This window comes from Falco peregrinus, chromosome 9 (genome assembly GCF_023634155.1).
Source record: "Falco peregrinus isolate bFalPer1 chromosome 9, bFalPer1.pri, whole genome shotgun sequence".
Lineage (NCBI taxonomy): Eukaryota > Metazoa > Chordata > Aves > Falconiformes > Falconidae > Falco > Falco peregrinus.
In genome coordinates, this window is record NC_073729.1 from 37,937,784 (window position 1) to 37,956,687 (window position 18,904).

Genomic DNA, 18,904 nt, shown 5'->3' on the forward strand with positions numbered 1-18,904 from the left:
AGGAGAAGGACCTCTGGGTGGCTCCATCTTCACAGGTTTGGCATCGGATATTGTAATTTCTGCATGCGTACTACGTGAACGACTTTATTTTCCTGATCCATCCTTATGTTTTAACTACTCAGCAGCAGTGAATGTTCACGCCTGGTGAATGCAGCTAGCTGGAGACAGTCTTACTCCAGTCAGTCCAAGAGACCGTTTATAGCAGACAGTTATCCCTGGGAGCACTGCCTCATCACTGAGCACTGGTGATGTATCCTGAGTCTGTGCTGGACATCCCATCTGGGAAGCTGGGAGCTTCACACACATGCTGAGACCCTGCAGTCATGTATTGGTCTGGAAAGTGACAGGCTGCTCCAGCACCCAGTATTGCCTACTCCATGGAGCAACAAGGCAGTCTGCACCATGTAGTTCTGCAATAACCTGCATTTCAGGGATGGTTGTCCCCTCCAAGCAGAGGTTGACTGTTTCCAGTAACAGGAAGGTGAACTGTTGTTCCAATAAGGTTTGCTGGAGGATTTTATGTACTACATCAGTAAGTGTTCATGCAATGCTGCTATTCCTTCTCTGTGTAAGTTCTTGTGCCCTTCAGACTGCTGTGAGCTGCTCAAACAGGTTAAATGGCAGGTGACCAAACCCACGTGTGCACCAAGGGGACCCTGTGCCAGGCCACAGTCAGCTGCTTTGCCAATGGGGATGGCTATCTCCAGGGAGACTGATGGTGAGTGGGTCCCGAGTGGGGATGTGGGGTACAGCCCAGCTCCTGCCGTGGGACTGCCTGTTTGCACCATGCACACCTGACTGCATCCACGAGACTCAGAATCTTGCTGAAGTGAATTCCTGGCATCTGGGCAGGAGATGATGGAGCAAGGATGAGCTGGCAGACCTTGCAGCAACTGGGGAGAGGAGGCGATTTAGGCAGAAGTGCTGGGTGGCCCCTTGGGCTCAATTCTTCCATTTGTGCTAAGCACAGCCTCTTGTCTGGTGGTATTTTTGTTTTGTTTTTCAAACAGCCACTTCAGGATTTAAAAAGCATCACTTGAGAGTCTGCTGATCATTGCTGTGAGCTTTACAGACTTCTGAGAGACCTTCCATGTGCAATCCAGCAGGAACCTGTTAAACACATCACCCAGCTGTGGTGTGTGGTCACCCAGGGTTTACTTCATTAGCAGGAGTTCACTGGGGAGGGCTGTGCATGTTTGTTGTTGCTGGAAGTTCACACTGCCCAAACGTGTTCATTTAATGGACTTATTTTCTTAACTAGACCAATAACCAGTGTGAGCTAACATGCCTTCTGGGGCTCTCATTCACTTTATTCCTCAGCAGAAGCAGGCAGGTCAAGAGCTCTCCTGCATCAGCAAGATGATGTTCCACCTTCCTTATTATCCACCATTCCCTGCAAAGATTCTTTTAAGCTCCCAAAGAAAATGTTAGCTTTGATTTGCATTTTTTCTCTCTCTCCCTTTGCTTCTTCCGTGACAAAACATTTATTGCTACTTCAAAAAACCACACAACTTCTCTTATTGTGTCAGGGGTCTTCGTCCAATTCCAATGTGACTTAACTCCCCCAGTCTTCTCAAGCTTCAGTACTGAAAGGAGATGGCAGGTTTTGTCTACCGCCCCCACCCCTTTTCTTCTCACGTCCCCACTCAGTAAAAGCATCTTCTGGTTGGCTTTACCAGTGCCACCAGGCCAGGTCTCTCAGAGCTGCTGGACCAGCCTGTGTACACAGAGCCATAGGTGTGTGGATGCACACAGTACCAGTCACTGAGCACTTGGGTGGGTTTGGGCACTTGAGTAACAGCTCTGCTCCTTCCTCTGGTTACTGCCAGTGCCTCTAAAAACCTTCTCTCTCTCTCTCTTGTCACCTGGTGGGTGATGGGAGGACTCAAGCCTGTGTTCTTTCTGCTCTTGCAGGGCAGGACAGGAGATGCTGAAGAGAGGCATGCCTGGGAGAGGGCTCAGGGTCTGCAGCCAACCCTCAGTCCCCTGAACCCACACTGAACGTGCTGAGTGTGCGCCAGCGCAAATCAGGTGTAAAGTGCTCCATGGAGTAAGGAACAAGTAAGTCAGCAAAGACTGAGGCCTGGGATGTCCTGAAGATGTCTTGGTAATCAAAGCACTGTTGCAAGGCAATGAAATCAGTTTGTTGGGCATGTGAGCAGAGGCATCCAGCCTGCTGCTGGGGCAGGACCTGCACAGCCTTGGCTGTGGTGCCCGTGTCGGAGGCTTGTTACTGCGAAATTAAGCCAGCAGCATCTATGCTCGTTCTGCAGTCAGTGGAGGTGAGGGCAGAGCCCAGGAGCAGGAACCTGCTCAGCTGCTGCCTGACAACTGCTGTTCATCAGTAGTCCTGTGTCTGTGCCCCGGGTTTCAAAGCTGTTTCTCCTCCTCTCCACCCCACTGATTTTCCTCTTTACTGTTTATCCTGGTCTCTCCTGATTCTGTTGTGAATTGATGGGAAAATGCAGTGGAGTAGAGCTCGGCATGCCTTTCCTGCCTCCCTGACCTGGTTGCTTCCCGAAGGAAGTGTGGCTGAGTGAGGCACCTGCCCTCAACTGACTGGACATCAGATGGGTAAGTGAAGTGCCTGGGGTGGTGGGGCTGGTCCTACAGTGACACAGCATGCAGTGGAAGAGCTCTTTGCCCTGGAAAACCAGCAGAATCAAAGGCAGGAATGGAGAATGTGCCTGAGCTGTTTTGCTGGTGATGAGGGCATCAATGCAATCTGGTGAGACGTGGCTCGTTGGAGGTGTGACGATGTGGAGATGCTGAGCAGGCTGCTGGTCAGGCGAGGCGTGTGGGGCTGAAGACCGGAGGGACCACGGGCTGGGATGAGAAGGTTCTGGAAGTATCCCACTCCCTCCCGTCTTTGGAGTCCCTGTGTGGTACCAGCAGCCTTGCTGGGTCTGAGAAAAGATGTAGTGGGATCTGCATGAGAGCACTGTGTTGGCTGAACTCCTGCAGGTACAGAGAGGAGAGAAGTGGTTTGCTTTGCAGCCCTTCCCCTTTGTGGATGGTGACCTGTGTCCCCGGGACATGAGTCAATAGCAGGTTTTGGGAGGTGGAAATTTGAATGCTTCCTTAGATTTGGCAGGAAAATGCTAGGAACACAGTTTTGGGAGACAATAGAATAAGGTGAGGGGTGCTGCAGGTAAGATGGATAGCTGATGGGGGGGAAGTGAGACAGGTTGTGTCTGGTGTGATGAGGAAGGAGAGCAAAATCTGACAGAGCTGGAGGGTTGGGGAAATGGGGCCCAGGTGGTGAGGAGCTCAGCCCCCAGGGCTGCGAGTGCTCCCTGGCCGCATGGCCGTGCAGGCAGGTCTCTGGCAGGGCCCCACCAGCGGGGCTTCCCTGGGGGTCCTCAGCGGGGTCAGGCCCAGGAGAAGATCATGGCAGGGATGAAGAGCATGGGTGCCCATGGGAGGTGCCACAGCGAGTGGCGCAGCCAGCCTGAGACAGTCCCTGCTTGACATGCATTGGAAATGTGCTAGTGGGAAGATGAGTGGATAGCAGGATCACCTCCGAAGGACAGCAGGGTGCAGGCTGGTTGGGAAGCTGTGCTGCTGCATGTGCAGCCCTGCCCAGAGCTGGGGCAGAGCTGCAGGGAGATTGCTCGGGCAGTGCCTGCATCTTGGTGCGCCCCTGAGCTGCCTGGCTGGAGCAACACGTGTGTGAGGAGCGACCTGCCCAAGGCTAGCACCGGGCACCTCGGTGTTACCTGAATGCTGCTATATACTGTGGAGGAGATGGATGCAAAAGCATCAGTCCTGCAGGCTAACGGCTGTGCTGGATCCATCCGAGGGTTGCGGTCTTCCATGGGGTGAGCACCTCCTGTTAGCACAGGGGGGGCATCGATGCTTCCCTATGCCCTTCTTTCAGTTGAATCACCCTTTTGCTGGGTAGCAAAGTCCCCCCAGGCAGTGCTCTGCCTGTCAGTAACCCATGCAGCTGATGTGCTGTGAAGGCTTCAGGAAATAATCCTTCTCTCTGTGTCCTTCCAAACAAGGGAACCTACTGTAGAGGACAACAGAAGGAGCTTTTCTTTAAGGTCACCTTTCCTGGAGTGGTTCTGCTTTCCTTCTGATCCTGCCTGGGCAACGTCTGTCAGATTTTCTGTTTGCTTGCAGCAGAGGCAGGGCCTGAAGATGCTCACTGGGGCATTGAAGTGGCCCAAGCACTAAAAAGTACTGTCTGTCTGCAGCTGGCAGAGTTGTGCTGGTGTTTCACCCGGGGAAGCTGGGTGGCATGATCCCAGCTTGCCCAGTGAGAGTGTGGCAGAGCTGGGAGGAGACCCAAGGCTTCTTCAAACATCCTTCTTGGCTCCTCCAGCTTCTCTGCCACCGTACAGCCCAGCCAAGGCTTCGTCTGGCTGTTGGGGCAACACTGGTGCCCGGCTGTCTGCCACAGCCAGTACGATGGGTGACAGCGCCGAGATACAATGCACAGGCAGGGCGAGAGCACCCATGCGTGCTCGGCACTGTGGTGGCATTGGGGGCACAGATGGGAGCAGCTCGTGGCCAAGGGGTGAGGCTGGGTGGTCAAGCCCTGACCCCTCAGTGTCACGTCAGAGCCGGGAGGAGCTGCCAGCCCTGGCTGCATGGTGTTTGTGCCTGCCTGGCACGGCAGCAGGAGCGGCAAGCGTCCCCTTCCCACGAGTAGCAGCCCCGGGTGCGGAGGAGTTGAGGAGCAGCTAATTGCTGTGCTCTGTAAGAAGAAATAAATAAAAAGGACTTCTGCAAAGAATATAATCTCCTGGGGAAGAAATTGCTGCTCTGCTCCACCCACGCCATGCATGAGTGGCCCTCATGCACTGACTCATCCCTTCCTCCCCAGGCAGGGTGGGCAGGGCTCTCAGAGCCCGCTGCTGGGGGTGCTCCCCTGGCCTTTCCCCCTTCCCCTCTTACCCTTGTGCTGGGCTGCGGGCTGGGCAGCTGGGATGGCTGTCCTCCATGGGGCCTTCAAGGGACCCCAGTGCTTGGAGGATTTCAGCTCTGGGTGACTGTGGTCCTCCAGGAGCTCTCGGACTGCACATGGCGATGCAGTCCACGTGGCCCTGCCGGTGTTTGCCCCTGCTCAGTGCTGTCAGTCCTCCTGCCTCCTCAGCCAGCACGTCCTCGTAATCCCAGGGGACCTGATGGGTGTCAGTGTCCGTGCACCCGCTCTGCAGTGACAGAGCTGTGGGTGGTGATGGGATGATGTTTGGGGATGGTGAGGGTGTGCCTGTGTCTCAGGTACAACGGCCCCTGCTGAACACCCTCTCTGAGAAACTAGAGGGGGACGGGGAGAAGTGGGACCCAGGACAGCCTCCACAGAGCTGTGAGACCCCTCAGGGATGGGTTCTTCTCCTTCCCTACTGGATGTACTCATGGAGCTGGTGGAACAGGAGGGCCATTTCTGAAAGGCGGCTTGTCCACTATGGACTAAGCAGGTAGGTTCTTTTAGATGCCTCAGTCCCACACAAGTATCTCCTCTTTCCTCTTTGCATTTTTCGCTTCTTAATCATGTCTTGATATCCTTGGCTGCAGACACCTGCGTGAAACATCTGGAAACATGGTGCTGAGGTTGGAGACTGACTTGTGGCTTGTCTCAAAGTGTGGTGTTTGGCGCTGACTCGGAGATTCAGGTGAGTGGTGGGGGACAGGCTGTGGCTCTTGGCATGGTCCCTCCCTGCTCAGCACTGTCACGGCCCCTGAGAGGCTGGTGCTTGTCCTTGTGCTGCTCCTCAGCTGTGAAGTCCTTTCTGTCTGTGCCTCCATCCTTGCTGCAGGTCAAGCAAGGAGGGAGCTCCAGGGCCCTCATGTGGCATCCTGACCGCGTGAGGCAGGGTGGCCCCACGTGGTCAGGGGGCCAGTGGGGTGCCCCAGCAGTGGTTTGTTCTTCGTATGGCTTGTCCTGGTTCTGGTCCCTTGCAGGTGCCCCTCAGGGGCACAGTCACAGCAGTGGTGGGAAGGGGAAGGTGTGGAGTTCCCTTTGCTGCTCCCAGTGCTGGGCAAGCTCAGCAGCATGGCCCTGGTAGCTCTGGACAAGGCTTTGCAGTGGTGTGCGGGAGACGCAGCAGAGGAGCAGCACTCGGCAGCTTGCCCAGAGCTGCTAACTGCAGTATCTGTGTTCGTGACTTCAAAGTGAAGGCTCGAAGTGGCCAGCCCATACAGCCACCCGCACGTGTGCGTGGTGCGGTGCGGGGAACTGGAAAGCACGTGGCACATGACAGATGAGCGTTAGTGCTGCCGTGCTCACTGCAACGCGATTTGTCTGGCTTGTACTGAGCGAAGCGCTGAGCTGCAAGGAGCTACCTCCTGATGAGGACACAGCGTACCAGAAAATCAGGTGCATGGCTTGATAATAATACAATTTAGGCTCATACAAGCAGTAACAAGAGACAGGAGCAGAATTCAAGGAGCCAAGCACCTTGTGAGAAAAGAACTGAAGAGGGAGATGTGGGAAGGAGATAGGGAAGACTAGATCTAGGCTGCAATAGGATTGTTGCCTCTAGATTAGGGCTACCGATCTATCCGTCCTGGGAAGAGGATGGATGGCCAGAAGGTGGCCCTTGGGCTGCGCTGTCACAGGTGCAGGAGGGTGACGGTGTTGTTTTGCCGCTCTTGACTGAAGTCTGCTCTCTGTTGGCAGGAAGGGGTCAGCTCCCCATGCCAGGCTGTTTGCATTTTTGCTTTGTTTTCTTAATAGACTTAAAACATTTCAACATGCAGCCACCGATTCTATGAGCAGGCTGCTGGTGCTCTGGGGGAGGCTGGCTAACAAAGCAGGAAGCATGACTAGGGGATCTTTATGCAAATGCAAAATATGCATAATTCACCAAGACATTAATATTAATGATCAACCTAGCCTAACCCCTTGTAAAACAGTCAGCATCAAAACTGCTCCTGCAGCTGTGTAGAGGTCTCATTTTTCCACTGGCAGCAGCGGGGCTTTCTTCCTGCTTCTGTCTTGCACTCACTTGGGTTCCCAGCTCCCCCCTCAGCACCGGGTGAAGCGATAAAAGGCAGCTTTTAACAGATCCTTGTGCTCTCCAGGGCCATGCAGGAGCTTGTCCTATACCCATGGAGCTCAGGGCAGCCTCAGGACTCCTTGCTCTACCTTTCCTTCCAGACACAGGATAGATTTTCAAAGTGGCGGCTCTGTGACTTAAGTTTGGGGTTTTTTTCCCCTTCAATTTGGGCCCAGCTTACCCTGATGCCTCTTTTTCCACCCTGTTGCTGTGTAGCGGTTGTATGTTACTTTAGAGTCACCGTTCAGATTGTCTCAGCTGGCATGATACGGTGTTTGAGTCGGTGCTGTGGCACTAAGAGTAGGTTGATGTCTCCTGTAATGAACCTCCGTTCCCGTGTTCAGCTCCATTCAGATTTTCATGGGTTGCTGAAAGCCCATTCCAAAGGGAATGGTTCCAAGAAAGCGGAGCCCAGGTCTGACCCCAGAGCCAGTGCGTGTGCCGCCAAGGGGACAATACCCTTCTGGAAATTGCTTCCACTTGTGGTTACTCCTGGAAGCAAAAGCATCTGAGAACTACTCTAAGAGCATCTCCAGGGAGATAGGTCCACTGAATAGTCACAGCCTCGTGGGCTGACCTCCCTGCCTATGCCTGTTGAGCAGCATCCCGATGTTCTGGAAACATTCCCCTACTTCTGGCTCCCTTGTTCCTAGCGGGCTCCTGGGCAGCCTGGGTGAAAATGTCTCAAGTTGTGGCACCATCAAAGTTTAGGAGCAGTTGGCAGTGTGGATGGAGATGGATGGGAGAGAGGGATTGAGGGAGGGATAATGCACCAGCTTCTTTCCAGCCTGCCCTCACACCAAGAAGGCAGGAGGCCAGCCAAGACTAATGCTCAGATACCTCTTCCAGTGTATTTACGTACCTGCATGTAAGCTGGTAGGAAGGCACGGACTGGGCTCTACAGTGTGTGAGGTTAGGTGTCAGCAGGTCCTTGTGCACAGAGGTGTGTTTTGCCTCTGTCAGCGGGATTGAACATGAAGCAGTCGTGTCCCCTCGGCACTACTGCTCTGACCTTCCCTGTCCTTTCCTCTCTGCAGATACCTTAACCTTTTTTTCTAGAAACTCTTGATTTGTTTAAACCTGAGTAAGCCTTCCAGTTTGGGGGTTGGAGTGCAGGAACTGCCTTCTTTAATGGCTGCACTCGAGCAATCTTTCCTCCCAGAAAATGGAAGACTGAATGGAGAGCATCAACCCATAATGCAGCCTTCCTTCCTTCTGCTAATGCTCCGTCACTGGTGAGGAGAGAAGCTCTCAGCTCCTGCCAACCAAGTAATGAACTATCATTAAAGCTCTGAAGCAGCAAAATGCTTAAGAATGTCTTCAGAGTGCTTTCCAGAGCCTGGAGTGAAATCTCACAGCTGCAGTGCAAGGCTGAGCCCCACCAGATGCTTAGAGGAGCCCAACTTCCCCAGCTCTGCACCCGCAGCCGGGATGCCTCCCCTCTGGGGCCCGGGCAGCCTCGGCCAAAGTCCAGCCCCCCCAGGGCTTCTGCTGCTCACAGGGGCAGGACATGTCCCCACAGGACCCTTGGGAAGCGCATGGGGAGGTCTCTGTGTTGCAGTCAGGTTTGTGTTTCCCTGGCAAAGCTGACCACATACTTGGGTTTCTCCATTTGTCTTGTGAAGTATTGAAGCAGGATGGGGGACACGTTTGGACTGTGATGGTCCAACCTGGTGATCTGGCAGAGAATTCTTACTGTTTGTTGAGAAAATAAGGATTGCCACATGCAGGATGCTTATGGGATGCATGGGTCCTGGTTCACATTTCTGGTGGTGGTTGAAACTGTTCAGATGTCAGGGACACAGCGCAGGTCTGACAGGCTGGCCCAGGACCTGGGGAGGCTGTGGCTGCTGGCAGCCTGGCAGGGTGTGCTGGGGTGCCAGGGGGGCTGCACGGATCCCTGGCTGAAGCAACTCAGGGAACCTGTCTCAGAGCCGTGGGTCTGCGCTCCAGCACCTCTGCTCTGCCCCTTTGGGCACAGCCCTGCTGCCCTTCTCCCTGCACCCCACAGCTCCCATTCCCCACATGTCCCTCACTGCCATGGAGCAGGGAAGGACAGGATGGGGAGCAGAGATGGGGTCAGCAGGGCACCCCCTTTGTAGCCACCTGCTGTGCCAGGAGGGGAGAGAGCGCTGCTGAGTGCAGAGGCATTGCCTTTGCCTCGTGGCTGTGTTGCATTGCTCATCTCTCCTCCTCCCTGCTGCTGCCCTCATTTGGCTGCTTTTTGTAGATGAAAAACGGCCTTTAAAATATAGGCCAAGGTCACCCTTCCCTCCCCACGCAGCAATCACAGCCCCGTGCGGTTGTGCCGTGGTGCTCGGTGACAGCCTTGCAGACATACTGCCTGCAGGTGCTGAGAGCTGCCCCACAGGGATGCAGTACCAGCAATGCCGTGTGTGCCCCCTGGGTGGGCTGGGCAGCAGCAAGGGTGCCAGTTGGTGTCCTGGCTCTAGTGCCACCTCGGCACCCAGGCAGGGCAGCACTGGGCTGGTGGCCAAAGGGCTGGAGCTGGCACCCACCTGTGCCACTGCTGCTCTGTAGCAGGCTGCTTCGCATTGCACGTCTCCTACACCCTCTCCTTCAGCTGTAGTGCCAGCTGTCCCTTCATGCCCTGCCAAAGTCATGCTGCTCACCTTGCAGGAGGGATGCCCAGTCCTGCCTGGGTGTCTCCAGAGCAGTGGAACTTGGGTGGTTGGATTTGCAGTGACTCCTGGCCCAGCACGAGCCACTGCAGGTGGAATTTTGTTCCCACAGAAGCGGGAAACATTCTTCTTGCTCACCACTGGGCTTGCTTGCTCCTCCTGGCACTGCCAGCACTACTGACAGCTTTATTCCTCTGTGGTGTGAGCTGGTGGGGGAACTGACATGCCAGCAGCCCAGCGAGTGTCTGTAGAATTGATGCCTTGCAGGCCAGCATCCGATGGGCATGCTCAAGTGTTCTTGCAAGGTGCTAGAGTGGCATCCAAGGGTGCTGTCTGGAAGGGGTCATCCGTGTCAGGATGCCCGAGTCCATTTTATTGCACCTTTCTCTTCCTTTTGTTGCTGCTAGACACTGCCGTCTGAGCGCCTAAGCCCTCCGTGGTCCGCACCGTCACCACTCCAGCCCGACCGAGCCAAGGCAAAGTGCACAAATGAACTTCCTTGGGAGTAATCCAAGCCTGAAAGTCCTCTGCCCTCCTTCCAGGCATAAAGGTACCGAATATAAACAGGTTTGTTACTTCAAGGGGAAACAGGGGTCTATGGCAGAGCCTCCCAGCAGCAAATGCTGAGCAGCAGCAGCCCTTGATGAGAAGTTTCCAGGTGGGTGCCAGCACTCCCATTGTGCTTTTAGTTAATGGAGAAAGATAATCCTGATGTCCTAGCCAGCACTGTGTCTGTGCAGTGCCCAGGGCTGTCCAAGCTGCTGATGACTGTTCTGTTTCTTTGTGCTGCTGTGTGCTGCCAGGATCTAGCTCTCTGGCTGGAGTTCCTGGTGTCCCCAGGAGAGGACAAGCTGCTGCCCCAGGCCTGGGCACCATCCTACTCTCAGGGGTGCCACAGCGTGCAGGTGGGGCTGAGCCAGAGGTGGAGGGACAGGAGGCCAAGGGCAGCGCTGGCCTGGGCGCTGAGCACACTGCTCCGCTGAGGTGCTGGCTGGGTGCCTCCTACCTGCAGCCCTTCCATTGCAATCTCTTGGCAAAGATGCAGTTTACCGAAGGGAAGAGGCAGGTGGTCAACCCCAAATAACCAGGTGGTGCTGGGCCTCTGAATGTAGGACAGGGTGGACCTGTGGCTCCCAGTGGTCTTGACTAGTGTCTGAAGGCTCCTTTCAGGTCTCTGGAGTAGAAGTGCCAGGCTCGAACTGATGCTGCCAGCTCCTGCCCCAGGAGAGGATGCAAAGGACCACAAGAGCCATGTGGGTCCACAGTCCTGCCTGTGGGTGCTGTGCTGGAGGCGTGCTGGTGCTGCTGCCAGGGCGAGCTTGGCCCCCTGGACTCCAGGAACTACTCGTGTCACAGTGTCACAGCAGACAATGGTTTTGCTGTCTGGGCTGAGATTATTTCCCATCTGATTTCTGAGGGACAGACCTGCCAGTGCAGCAGACTCTTGTGCGGTGCCCTGCACATCCTAGAGCTCAGGGAGGTGGGGAAGTCGCTCCAGCCCTGCGGCTGCTGGGGGAGCAGCCTGCATGCGCTGACGGCAATGCGCACCTCTGGGCAGCGACCTTCCTGCACACGCACGTCGGGTTTGCTGTAACAAAAGCACCGGCTCTGCACACACAGTGTGTGTGTCCCCATCGTGGGCCGGGGCCTCTGAGTGGTACCAAGTGAAGCAGTGGTTGATCATTCTTCAGCAGGGACCTCCTATGCATGTCTCTAGCTGAGACTGGAAGAGACGCCCTTTGAGAAGAGTCTGTCTGGGAGATAATGGAAAAGTCCCCGGCATGACTGCCCTTGACAAAGAGGTGTCTCTCTGGTTCATTGCCTTGTGTGTTTCTCAAGGATGCCTTTTGGTACTGCGGCCCAGAGGCATTCACTATTTATGTTTTTCAAAGCCAAGAACTCTGGATTCAGGATTTATAACTCCATTAGGATATTTCTTTTATTCGCTTACTATATTATAGTGAGGAGTGACAGGCATCCTTCCACCTTTCCTCTAAGGAGATAAGCCCACTAGAATGTGTGCCCGTGATTAACTGCTGGTCTCTTTGCTCCCTTGACAGTGCACAAAGCTGACTCCTGTTCATTTGTGTCCTGGTGGGTACTGACAAGTGATGCAGTGGTCCTGGGTTTGTCCCCCAGCTTGGGCTGTGATTCCAGCCATGGAAGGGAAATTATTGCCTTGACCCTTCCTCAACATCCTGCTATCTGGCTTGATCCATCTGAATTCGAAAATAACAAGCTTGGTGTCATAAGAGAGCCCTGGGTGAGATTTGTTATCCCAGTGGCTTCCAGTCTCCTGAGCATGCAAGGTCTGAGATCCCATTTGGCTCTTAGATCTCAGACTTGTGGTGCCAGAAAGGCTTGTCTCCTTAGATCCTGTCAAACTGGGAGTCTTCCATGCGTTAGTCAAAAAAGCAGTCCAGCCCTTCAGACTAATGTTCTGGGGTAGTCTCCAGAAGCACTATGGATCTGCTAGGAACAACCTTTGGGCCCTTATGGAGCATTTACATATGGATAGTACTTGACACGGAGTTGATGTGAGCTGGCTCTCTTAATGGTGTAAGCCCCTCTTAAAGACTTAGGTGGTTTGTTGATGCGTTTGGCTCCAGGCTGGGCTAGGTGGGCACAGAACTGCAGGCAAGGCTCAGACGGGGGTCCTGCCATGGCTGTGCTGGAAGCTCTACCCAGGCAGTCCCAAGGGTGCTGAACAAATCTGTAGGAGCGGTTCAATCGTTTGGTCTTTCAGGCACGCACTGACAGAGGCTGTTGCAAGATTGTGCTGGGTCATGTCCTGGCCAGTTACGTTGGCCTTACCCACATCTGCTCAGACCAGCTACCTCAGGATGTTTTCTCTGAGTAAGAGCATTTTTCTGGCTGAACTGTCGAACCCAGACTACCTTGGTTCAGAATGAAGGCAAATGGTATTCAGTTTTAATACCTAGAAAGTATATTTTGATCATGCTGACTCCTTTACACAAAATACAAGTGCATGATGTTTTCTCTGCTGCCGTGTAAGCACAAAGGCCACGTGGCTCACAACAGCATGTTCTTCTTGCTGACAAGTCAAGTGAAGAAGACATAGTGGGGACAAGCTCTTCCACACTCCCTTCACCAGGGAATCTGCAAAAGGACTCCACTGTGAAGATCAGGCACCACCAGCCTTTATTAAACATCATTAAACTTGTCCCAGCAGACTGGAAACATGAACATTTCATGTGGCTTTTAGTAAGGCTGGGCAGAGCTTTTTAAACATCTACGTCTTGAGAAAGATGCAGAAAGAGATCAGTGTCAGATGGGCGATCGGGAAGAAGTATTCCAGAAACTACACCAGGACGGGAGGTGACCTGTAGTGAGCCTCCGACGGCTCTGTCAAAACCCCGCTTATTTTTTAAGCATCTTCTTGATTTTGAGGCAGAGATTATAGGAAGTAGCTGCTTGTTGCAGAAGATCTTAGAAACTCTGACCCAAAATGACCCTTTTATTCCTGTACCTGTGAGAGCAGGGAATGAATGTCAAGAGTTTAGAGGAGACTGGCTGTCCTGGTCCCACTGCTGCCTGCTGCAGCTTGGGTGCTGTGGGCAGCATCAGAGAAGCTGGTCCCTCTGCACCAGTCCATCAGTAACTGTCAGTTCAGTGAAACTGGAAAGGCTAAAACTTGCAGCAGAATGTTCTTGTCACACAGGCCAGCCATGGTCTGTAAGCCTTGCTCCTGTAAGAGGTCAAGAGCTGAGAGGGTGAAGGATTTGTCCAAACTCTGCTTCTGGTTTCACAGCTTCCACTGGCACTGCCAGCCCTACGTTCTTTCTTGAAGAAAGCCAGAAGCTGCCGTTCCTCAAAACCTTGTGCAAAATACCTGAATACAGGGATGTTCTCAGTACTCCTTGTGTAGGAAGGCTTTACATCCGGAAAGCCTGGCCGACAGTCAAGTGATGCAATGCTGTATGACAACAGGACCACCACGGTACAAGCAAGGACATGGTGAACTAAACCCAGTGTAGCCATGGGCGAGCTGGCTGGGCTTACCTACAGCCTGGGAGGAGAGCAGACCAGCACGGGGCGGACACAGGTAGGGAAACCTGGCACAGGCTGCATCCAGGACCACCCTGGTCCTGACAGCTTGGAGGAAGGCAGCTCTGCAGCTGCTCCCTCTCGATACCACTTCCAGCTCTCCAAGGCCTCCCTAATTGTGTGAGGGCACGCTGGTTTGACATTTGCCATGGTCGTGCTGGTCCTGAGCCCCCTGGCAAGTCTGTGGCGTCAGTTCCCCCACACCAGTTGCACCATGCTTTTTGCCCTGTTTGCTGCCAGAGCTGTGACATGCTGGGCTCTCTCCCAGGACTTGGTGGGGGGGTGGGGGGTGGGGAAGTGGAAAGAGGCATCTGGAGAACTGGCCCCCAGTGGTCTGTGGCAAGTGGCCCATGTGGCAGGTACCCCGAGGCAGGGGCTCTGCTCTTAGTCCCCCTCCAGAGGCTGCTTTGCACTCGCAGACCCCAGCAAGGACGAGCGAGCCTGTGTGTTCCCAACTGGCTTTGGGAAGTTCCCAGAAGTAGGAGCCAGCTCAAGTGTGAGTTTTGCCAAGTGACAGACCTGGAGGTTGAGCTGCAACCCAGCACTAATTAATGTAGCACTTATTTTAATGACTGCCACTAATTGCAAAAGCAGGCAACTCGGCACCTGTGTGTCACTGCAACACTGCAGGTGATCCATGACTCCTCATTTCAGGTGAGGAGGGGGAACAGTGCACCTGTTTTTTCCTGCTCCCAAGGTGACACCGGGCCATGCTCCCCTGTAACAGCAAGGGGTTATACAAAGCATCCCCCTCCAGGCTGCACTCCCTCTGCAGTGGCGGGGCAGCTGGGCTTCTCTGTAGTCCAGCTCTTTGGATGCCAGAGGAAGGTCGTTCCACATCGCAGGGCAGTTGCACTTGTGCAAGGCAGCTCAGTGGCAATCTGTCCAAGCCCATCTGAGCTCAGGGCTCTAGGAACTTGCACTGTCCCCTACCCATAGCCAGTCTCTGGCCCTGACGCTATTTTAAGTCTCCCACCTCGCTGGGATGCTCCCTGGCTTGGGGGGCTGGGCCAAAATCCTGCACTGTGAAACAAACGCTCTTGTGAGGCAGGGGCTGAGAGAGATTTGGCATTTCAAGTGCAGAGACAAACTCTCCTTTGGGGCATACGAAACAAGGGGTGAGACCTGCTGAGCACTGAGTGATCGCCAAGGCCTGAGATGAGATAGGAGCCTTGAACCTGGAGAAGCAGGGAAGCGCCTGGGAAGCGGGGAGGAGGGTATCTTGCAGCTGGTCCTTCCTTTCCTTCACTCTGATCTTTTGTCTCCTTGCCTATGGAAAGCTCCCCAAAAGGCAAAAGCACCTTTCCCCCCACCCCCCAACCTGAGCTTTAAGTAAAAACCAGCTAAATAAATATTCCCGATGCAGCAGTGGTTTGCAGTGAAGGCAGCAGCGTGATTCTGTAGGTGTTGCCTTGGTGTGGGATGGGGGTGTGTAGAGGGCAAGAGGCCGCCTTGGAGCCTTCCAGTGTGTTTGTGTGCAGGATTCACATCTAACCAGCCCAGGCTGCCAGCCTTGCCACCTGAGCTGGGCACACAGACCCAGGCGCGCTTAGGGCATCCCCTTGTGTGCCCAGAGCTGTGGGTCCCTGTGTGGCTGGAAACCTGGTCACTTCTGTTGTTGCTGAGGAGGGGAACGGGTCTTGTATTTGTTGGTGATTTTCACTGTTGCTTTGAGTAAAACTGACAGACATTTGTTGAGGCTCATGGGCTTGGATGGGATGCTAGTGCAAAGAGCGTGATACAGCTCCGCACTCCTAGCAGCCCCTGCTGCTGTCTCTTTCTCTCAGGGACTGAACCCAGGCTCCTGCAGCAGAGCAAGGCAGGCTTGCTGGCCTGAGCTGGCTGCAGTCCTGGGAGTTCTAACCTCTGTTTCTTCTAGGGCTAAAACTGGATATTGCTGTAAACTGTTGTTTGCTCAACCAAGACCTGGTTCTGCATTGTGTGGCCCGTCCTGCAGCTACCCTTCAGCAAACCCGGTCCTCTCCCACTGGCACTGATGCGATGGGCAGCGTTGTCTCAGGAAGGCTAGTGGAGGTCCCCTGGGGTAGCCTGGTGTTGGGCATGGCAGCTCTGACTGAGTCACAGGCTGGCAATTTGGTTCATTGGGTAAGAGAGAAAACAGGGGTCCCCCAAGAAGGCGAGGAGGGCTGCGATCCCCCACCTCTCTGCAGTAGGACCCCTTGCTGTGGGGGTCAGGTTGGCAGGAGAGGCCGTGCATTCCTACCTGCCCATGCTGGGGTGGCACCTGCCTGTCCACATGCCTTTCTGAGGGCTTGCACCCCACAGCCCTTACTCCACTTGGCATGCAAATGGCCATCCCCTTTTGTAAGCCCCTTTCTCAGAATCCCGGCTTGAATGCACAGGTCTGCCCCACACTGGCTGCCTCTCCTGCTCCCCCGGGGCCACTCCTGGTGTGGCTCACGCACTGGTGGCTTTTTCGTATCATAGGGCAGAGATGTTGCCATAAGCACTCTTTCAGGTGGATGCAGGAGGAGGACAGAGGGACTCCTGTTCCCCTCGGTGGCCGAGATCACTTTCTCCTCTGCTGCGGGTGCTGCAGTGATGGACACGATGAGCAATCAGGGCAATTGCTTGAGATAACAGAGCCTAGTGGGGATCCCTGAGATCGTTTTGTAGTTCTGCAAGTCACAGTAGAGTTGGACAGAAAAGGGGAAGGCTTTTTGCTTTAGCTCACGCAGGGGATCCAAAAAGCCTAATGCCAGCTCTGATGCACAGTGAACGCTGGGAAAGTGCTCCTTCTGGGCGAGCTCCACTCCCTGCCCACCCCATCCCATGCGGGAGCCCACCGCACTCCCCAGCCCCAGGGACCAGCACTGGGTGTCTGAGGCTGTTAGAGACATTACAGAAATACAGCTGGGGGTGTGTGCAGAGGATTTATTTATAACCTTCCTGGTTTCACCTGTCTGCTCAGTCATAACAGTCCCAGACACACTGCCTTTCCTCCCCCGTTTTCCATATGCTAATGCTTTCCTCTCACCTGCCAGGGGCTGCTAATAGACTTGTTCGTGTCAGCCTGATAGCACTTTAATTTTCTGCTCCTGCAAAGTGTGTGGCTGCAGGAGGAGACCACCTGCCAGGGCATGGTGGTCCGGCAGGTTTCCAAACCGCTGTGGTCCCTGCAGGGTGTCTGGATTTGGGCTCTGGGCAGTTTGGGACAAGCGGCTCTGCCCTGCATTGCTGTGCCCAGTCCAGCCCCAGTGAGCAACTGGGGCTGTGTCAGCCAGTGGCCGGGAAGGCCAGGTACGCACCGCAGCTGGGCAGGTTCCTTCACCTCCCCGGCACGCTGCTCCCTGCAAGACCTTTTCCCCTCCTGTTGCCAGCGTGGCAGAGGGGCTGAACCCATCGGCAGAGCGATGCTGCTCTCCCAGGAGCGGAGAGCTGCCCGACTGTCCAGCTTGCCCAGCACACACACGGCAAGGTGTGAGGACAGAGGGAATAGGTCCCTCAGGACAGGGATGCCACAGGGACCCTCGGAGGTGCCAGCAGTGCCTGACTTGCCACCAGTGAGAGGTGGTGGGAGCCCTGCCTGTGCCTGGGGTGGGGGGCTCAGCTGGGTCTGCTGTCTGGCAGCCTTTGGGCAGGCTGCTCTGCCTGCTCCCTACCTCAGTTTCCCCAGGGCAGGGCCACAGCCTCAGTGCCTTTGTTTCACTTGTCTCCAAGTCAAGGCAGTCGTGCTGTCCCTGGCTTTGTGTTAGGGGCCCACAATAATCTGGATCTTTCCAAAACCAGGAGCAGATGTGGCATGAGCTGCCATGCCTTACCTCAGCCTCCTGCAAGCTCTCCAGTTCTGTATTCCTGTGGCAAACCCAAATGCTTCCTGCTCCTCACCCCTCTCCCAGCTGCCGAAAGAGCCCAGTGCCCTGACCCAGGACCTACAGCAAGCTGGAGACACACCAGGCATCAGCACCCCACAGCTCTGGGGGCTGATGCTGCACCAGCCCTGCATTCCCCTGGGGCTGAGGGCTCGGCAGCCTCCCCTGTCGACCCTGGGCCTCCCCTGCCGCGATTTTTCTCACTAGATATTACTCCTGTTGAGCACCTTCCTCTATTCATGGGTCTTTTGAGCATCGTTCATTTCCCAGGCATTCTCTGCGCACACACACACACACACACCCTTTTATTTTTAAATTAAAAAGAAAAAGAGTTGTTTCCATAGGAACTGGGTGAGAAGCTGATCCCAACCTCATTATTTGCTCAGTGAAAGGAACTTTATTTTTGTCTGTTTGTGTACATTGTCAGATTGTCAGATTTTGGCTAAACCTACTTTCCTGACTTTGTACAGCGCGTTCTTTTAATCTTCATTTCAAATGCATTCATCCCGTGGCTTAATTTATCCCGTATTGTGATCAAATTTAGCTGAAAGCGATCTGCTTTGCCAATTCTGAATATTCATCAGCTGCCTCATTCATTCACTGGAGCAAACCCTGCCCAGAGCAGCGGCTGCGGCCACAGCAGCCTCGGCCGGGCGCTGCCAGCCAGGTGCCGGCTCCGGGCGCTGCCTGTCTCCGTGCCCTCAGCCGCTGCCCACCGCCCGCGCTCAGCCAGCCGGCAGTGCCGGCAGCCCTGCGCCGTCGTGGCCAACTCGCCGCCACAGCCGGCGGGCACGGGCTCCCCGCACCGCGCTCTGTGGACCCGTCTGAAGAGGGAGGGAAGGAGGCTGCACTGTGCAGGGAGAATCACCAGGGGTTAAGAGGAGGAGGGATGGATGTCCTTGCCAGCTTCGCCTGGGAGAGCTGCAGGTGGTCGGGGGCTTCTCCACCTCCCTGCCCTCCCTGCCTGTCTGGGACTCGTGCACAGACAGGGCCTTTCTGATCTCCCCTGGTGACCCACCTGGCCCCTTCTTTATCCAGAACTGACTCGTTTCAGCCTCCATCCTCCTGGGAGTGTATGAGTGCGAGGGGAACAGGAGGTGGAACACCCACAGCCTAGAGGAAAATTCGCTAGACCTTTGTGGAAACACGACCAGCACAGGTTATAGTCTGTGCTTCCCAGTATCCCCAGCTGGCACTGGAGCACAGACCAGTGAGGTGCTGTCATCAATCCCCCCATTCTAGCCTGTGACTCACCTGTGAATCGACATCTGCACAAAGTGCAGGACAAAGGTCCTTGATCTTGGGAAAGTTATACACCCTCTTTCCCAAAAACACAGTGACTTTATGTTTT

The 18,904-nt window shown here is 54.8% G+C and overlaps 1 long non-coding RNA gene across 1 annotated transcript; it reads left to right on the forward strand.

Moving 5' to 3' along the window:
• Positions 1–1,785: 1,785 nt before the first annotated feature.
• LOC114011436 (uncharacterized) lies at positions 1,786–10,307 on the forward strand. The gene is made up of 3 exons (XR_008748893.1): positions 1,786–2,061; positions 2,469–2,574; positions 10,060–10,307. It is a non-coding gene; the product is annotated as an uncharacterized LOC114011436 (long non-coding RNA).
• The last annotated feature ends 8,597 nt before the right edge of the window (positions 10,308–18,904 follow it).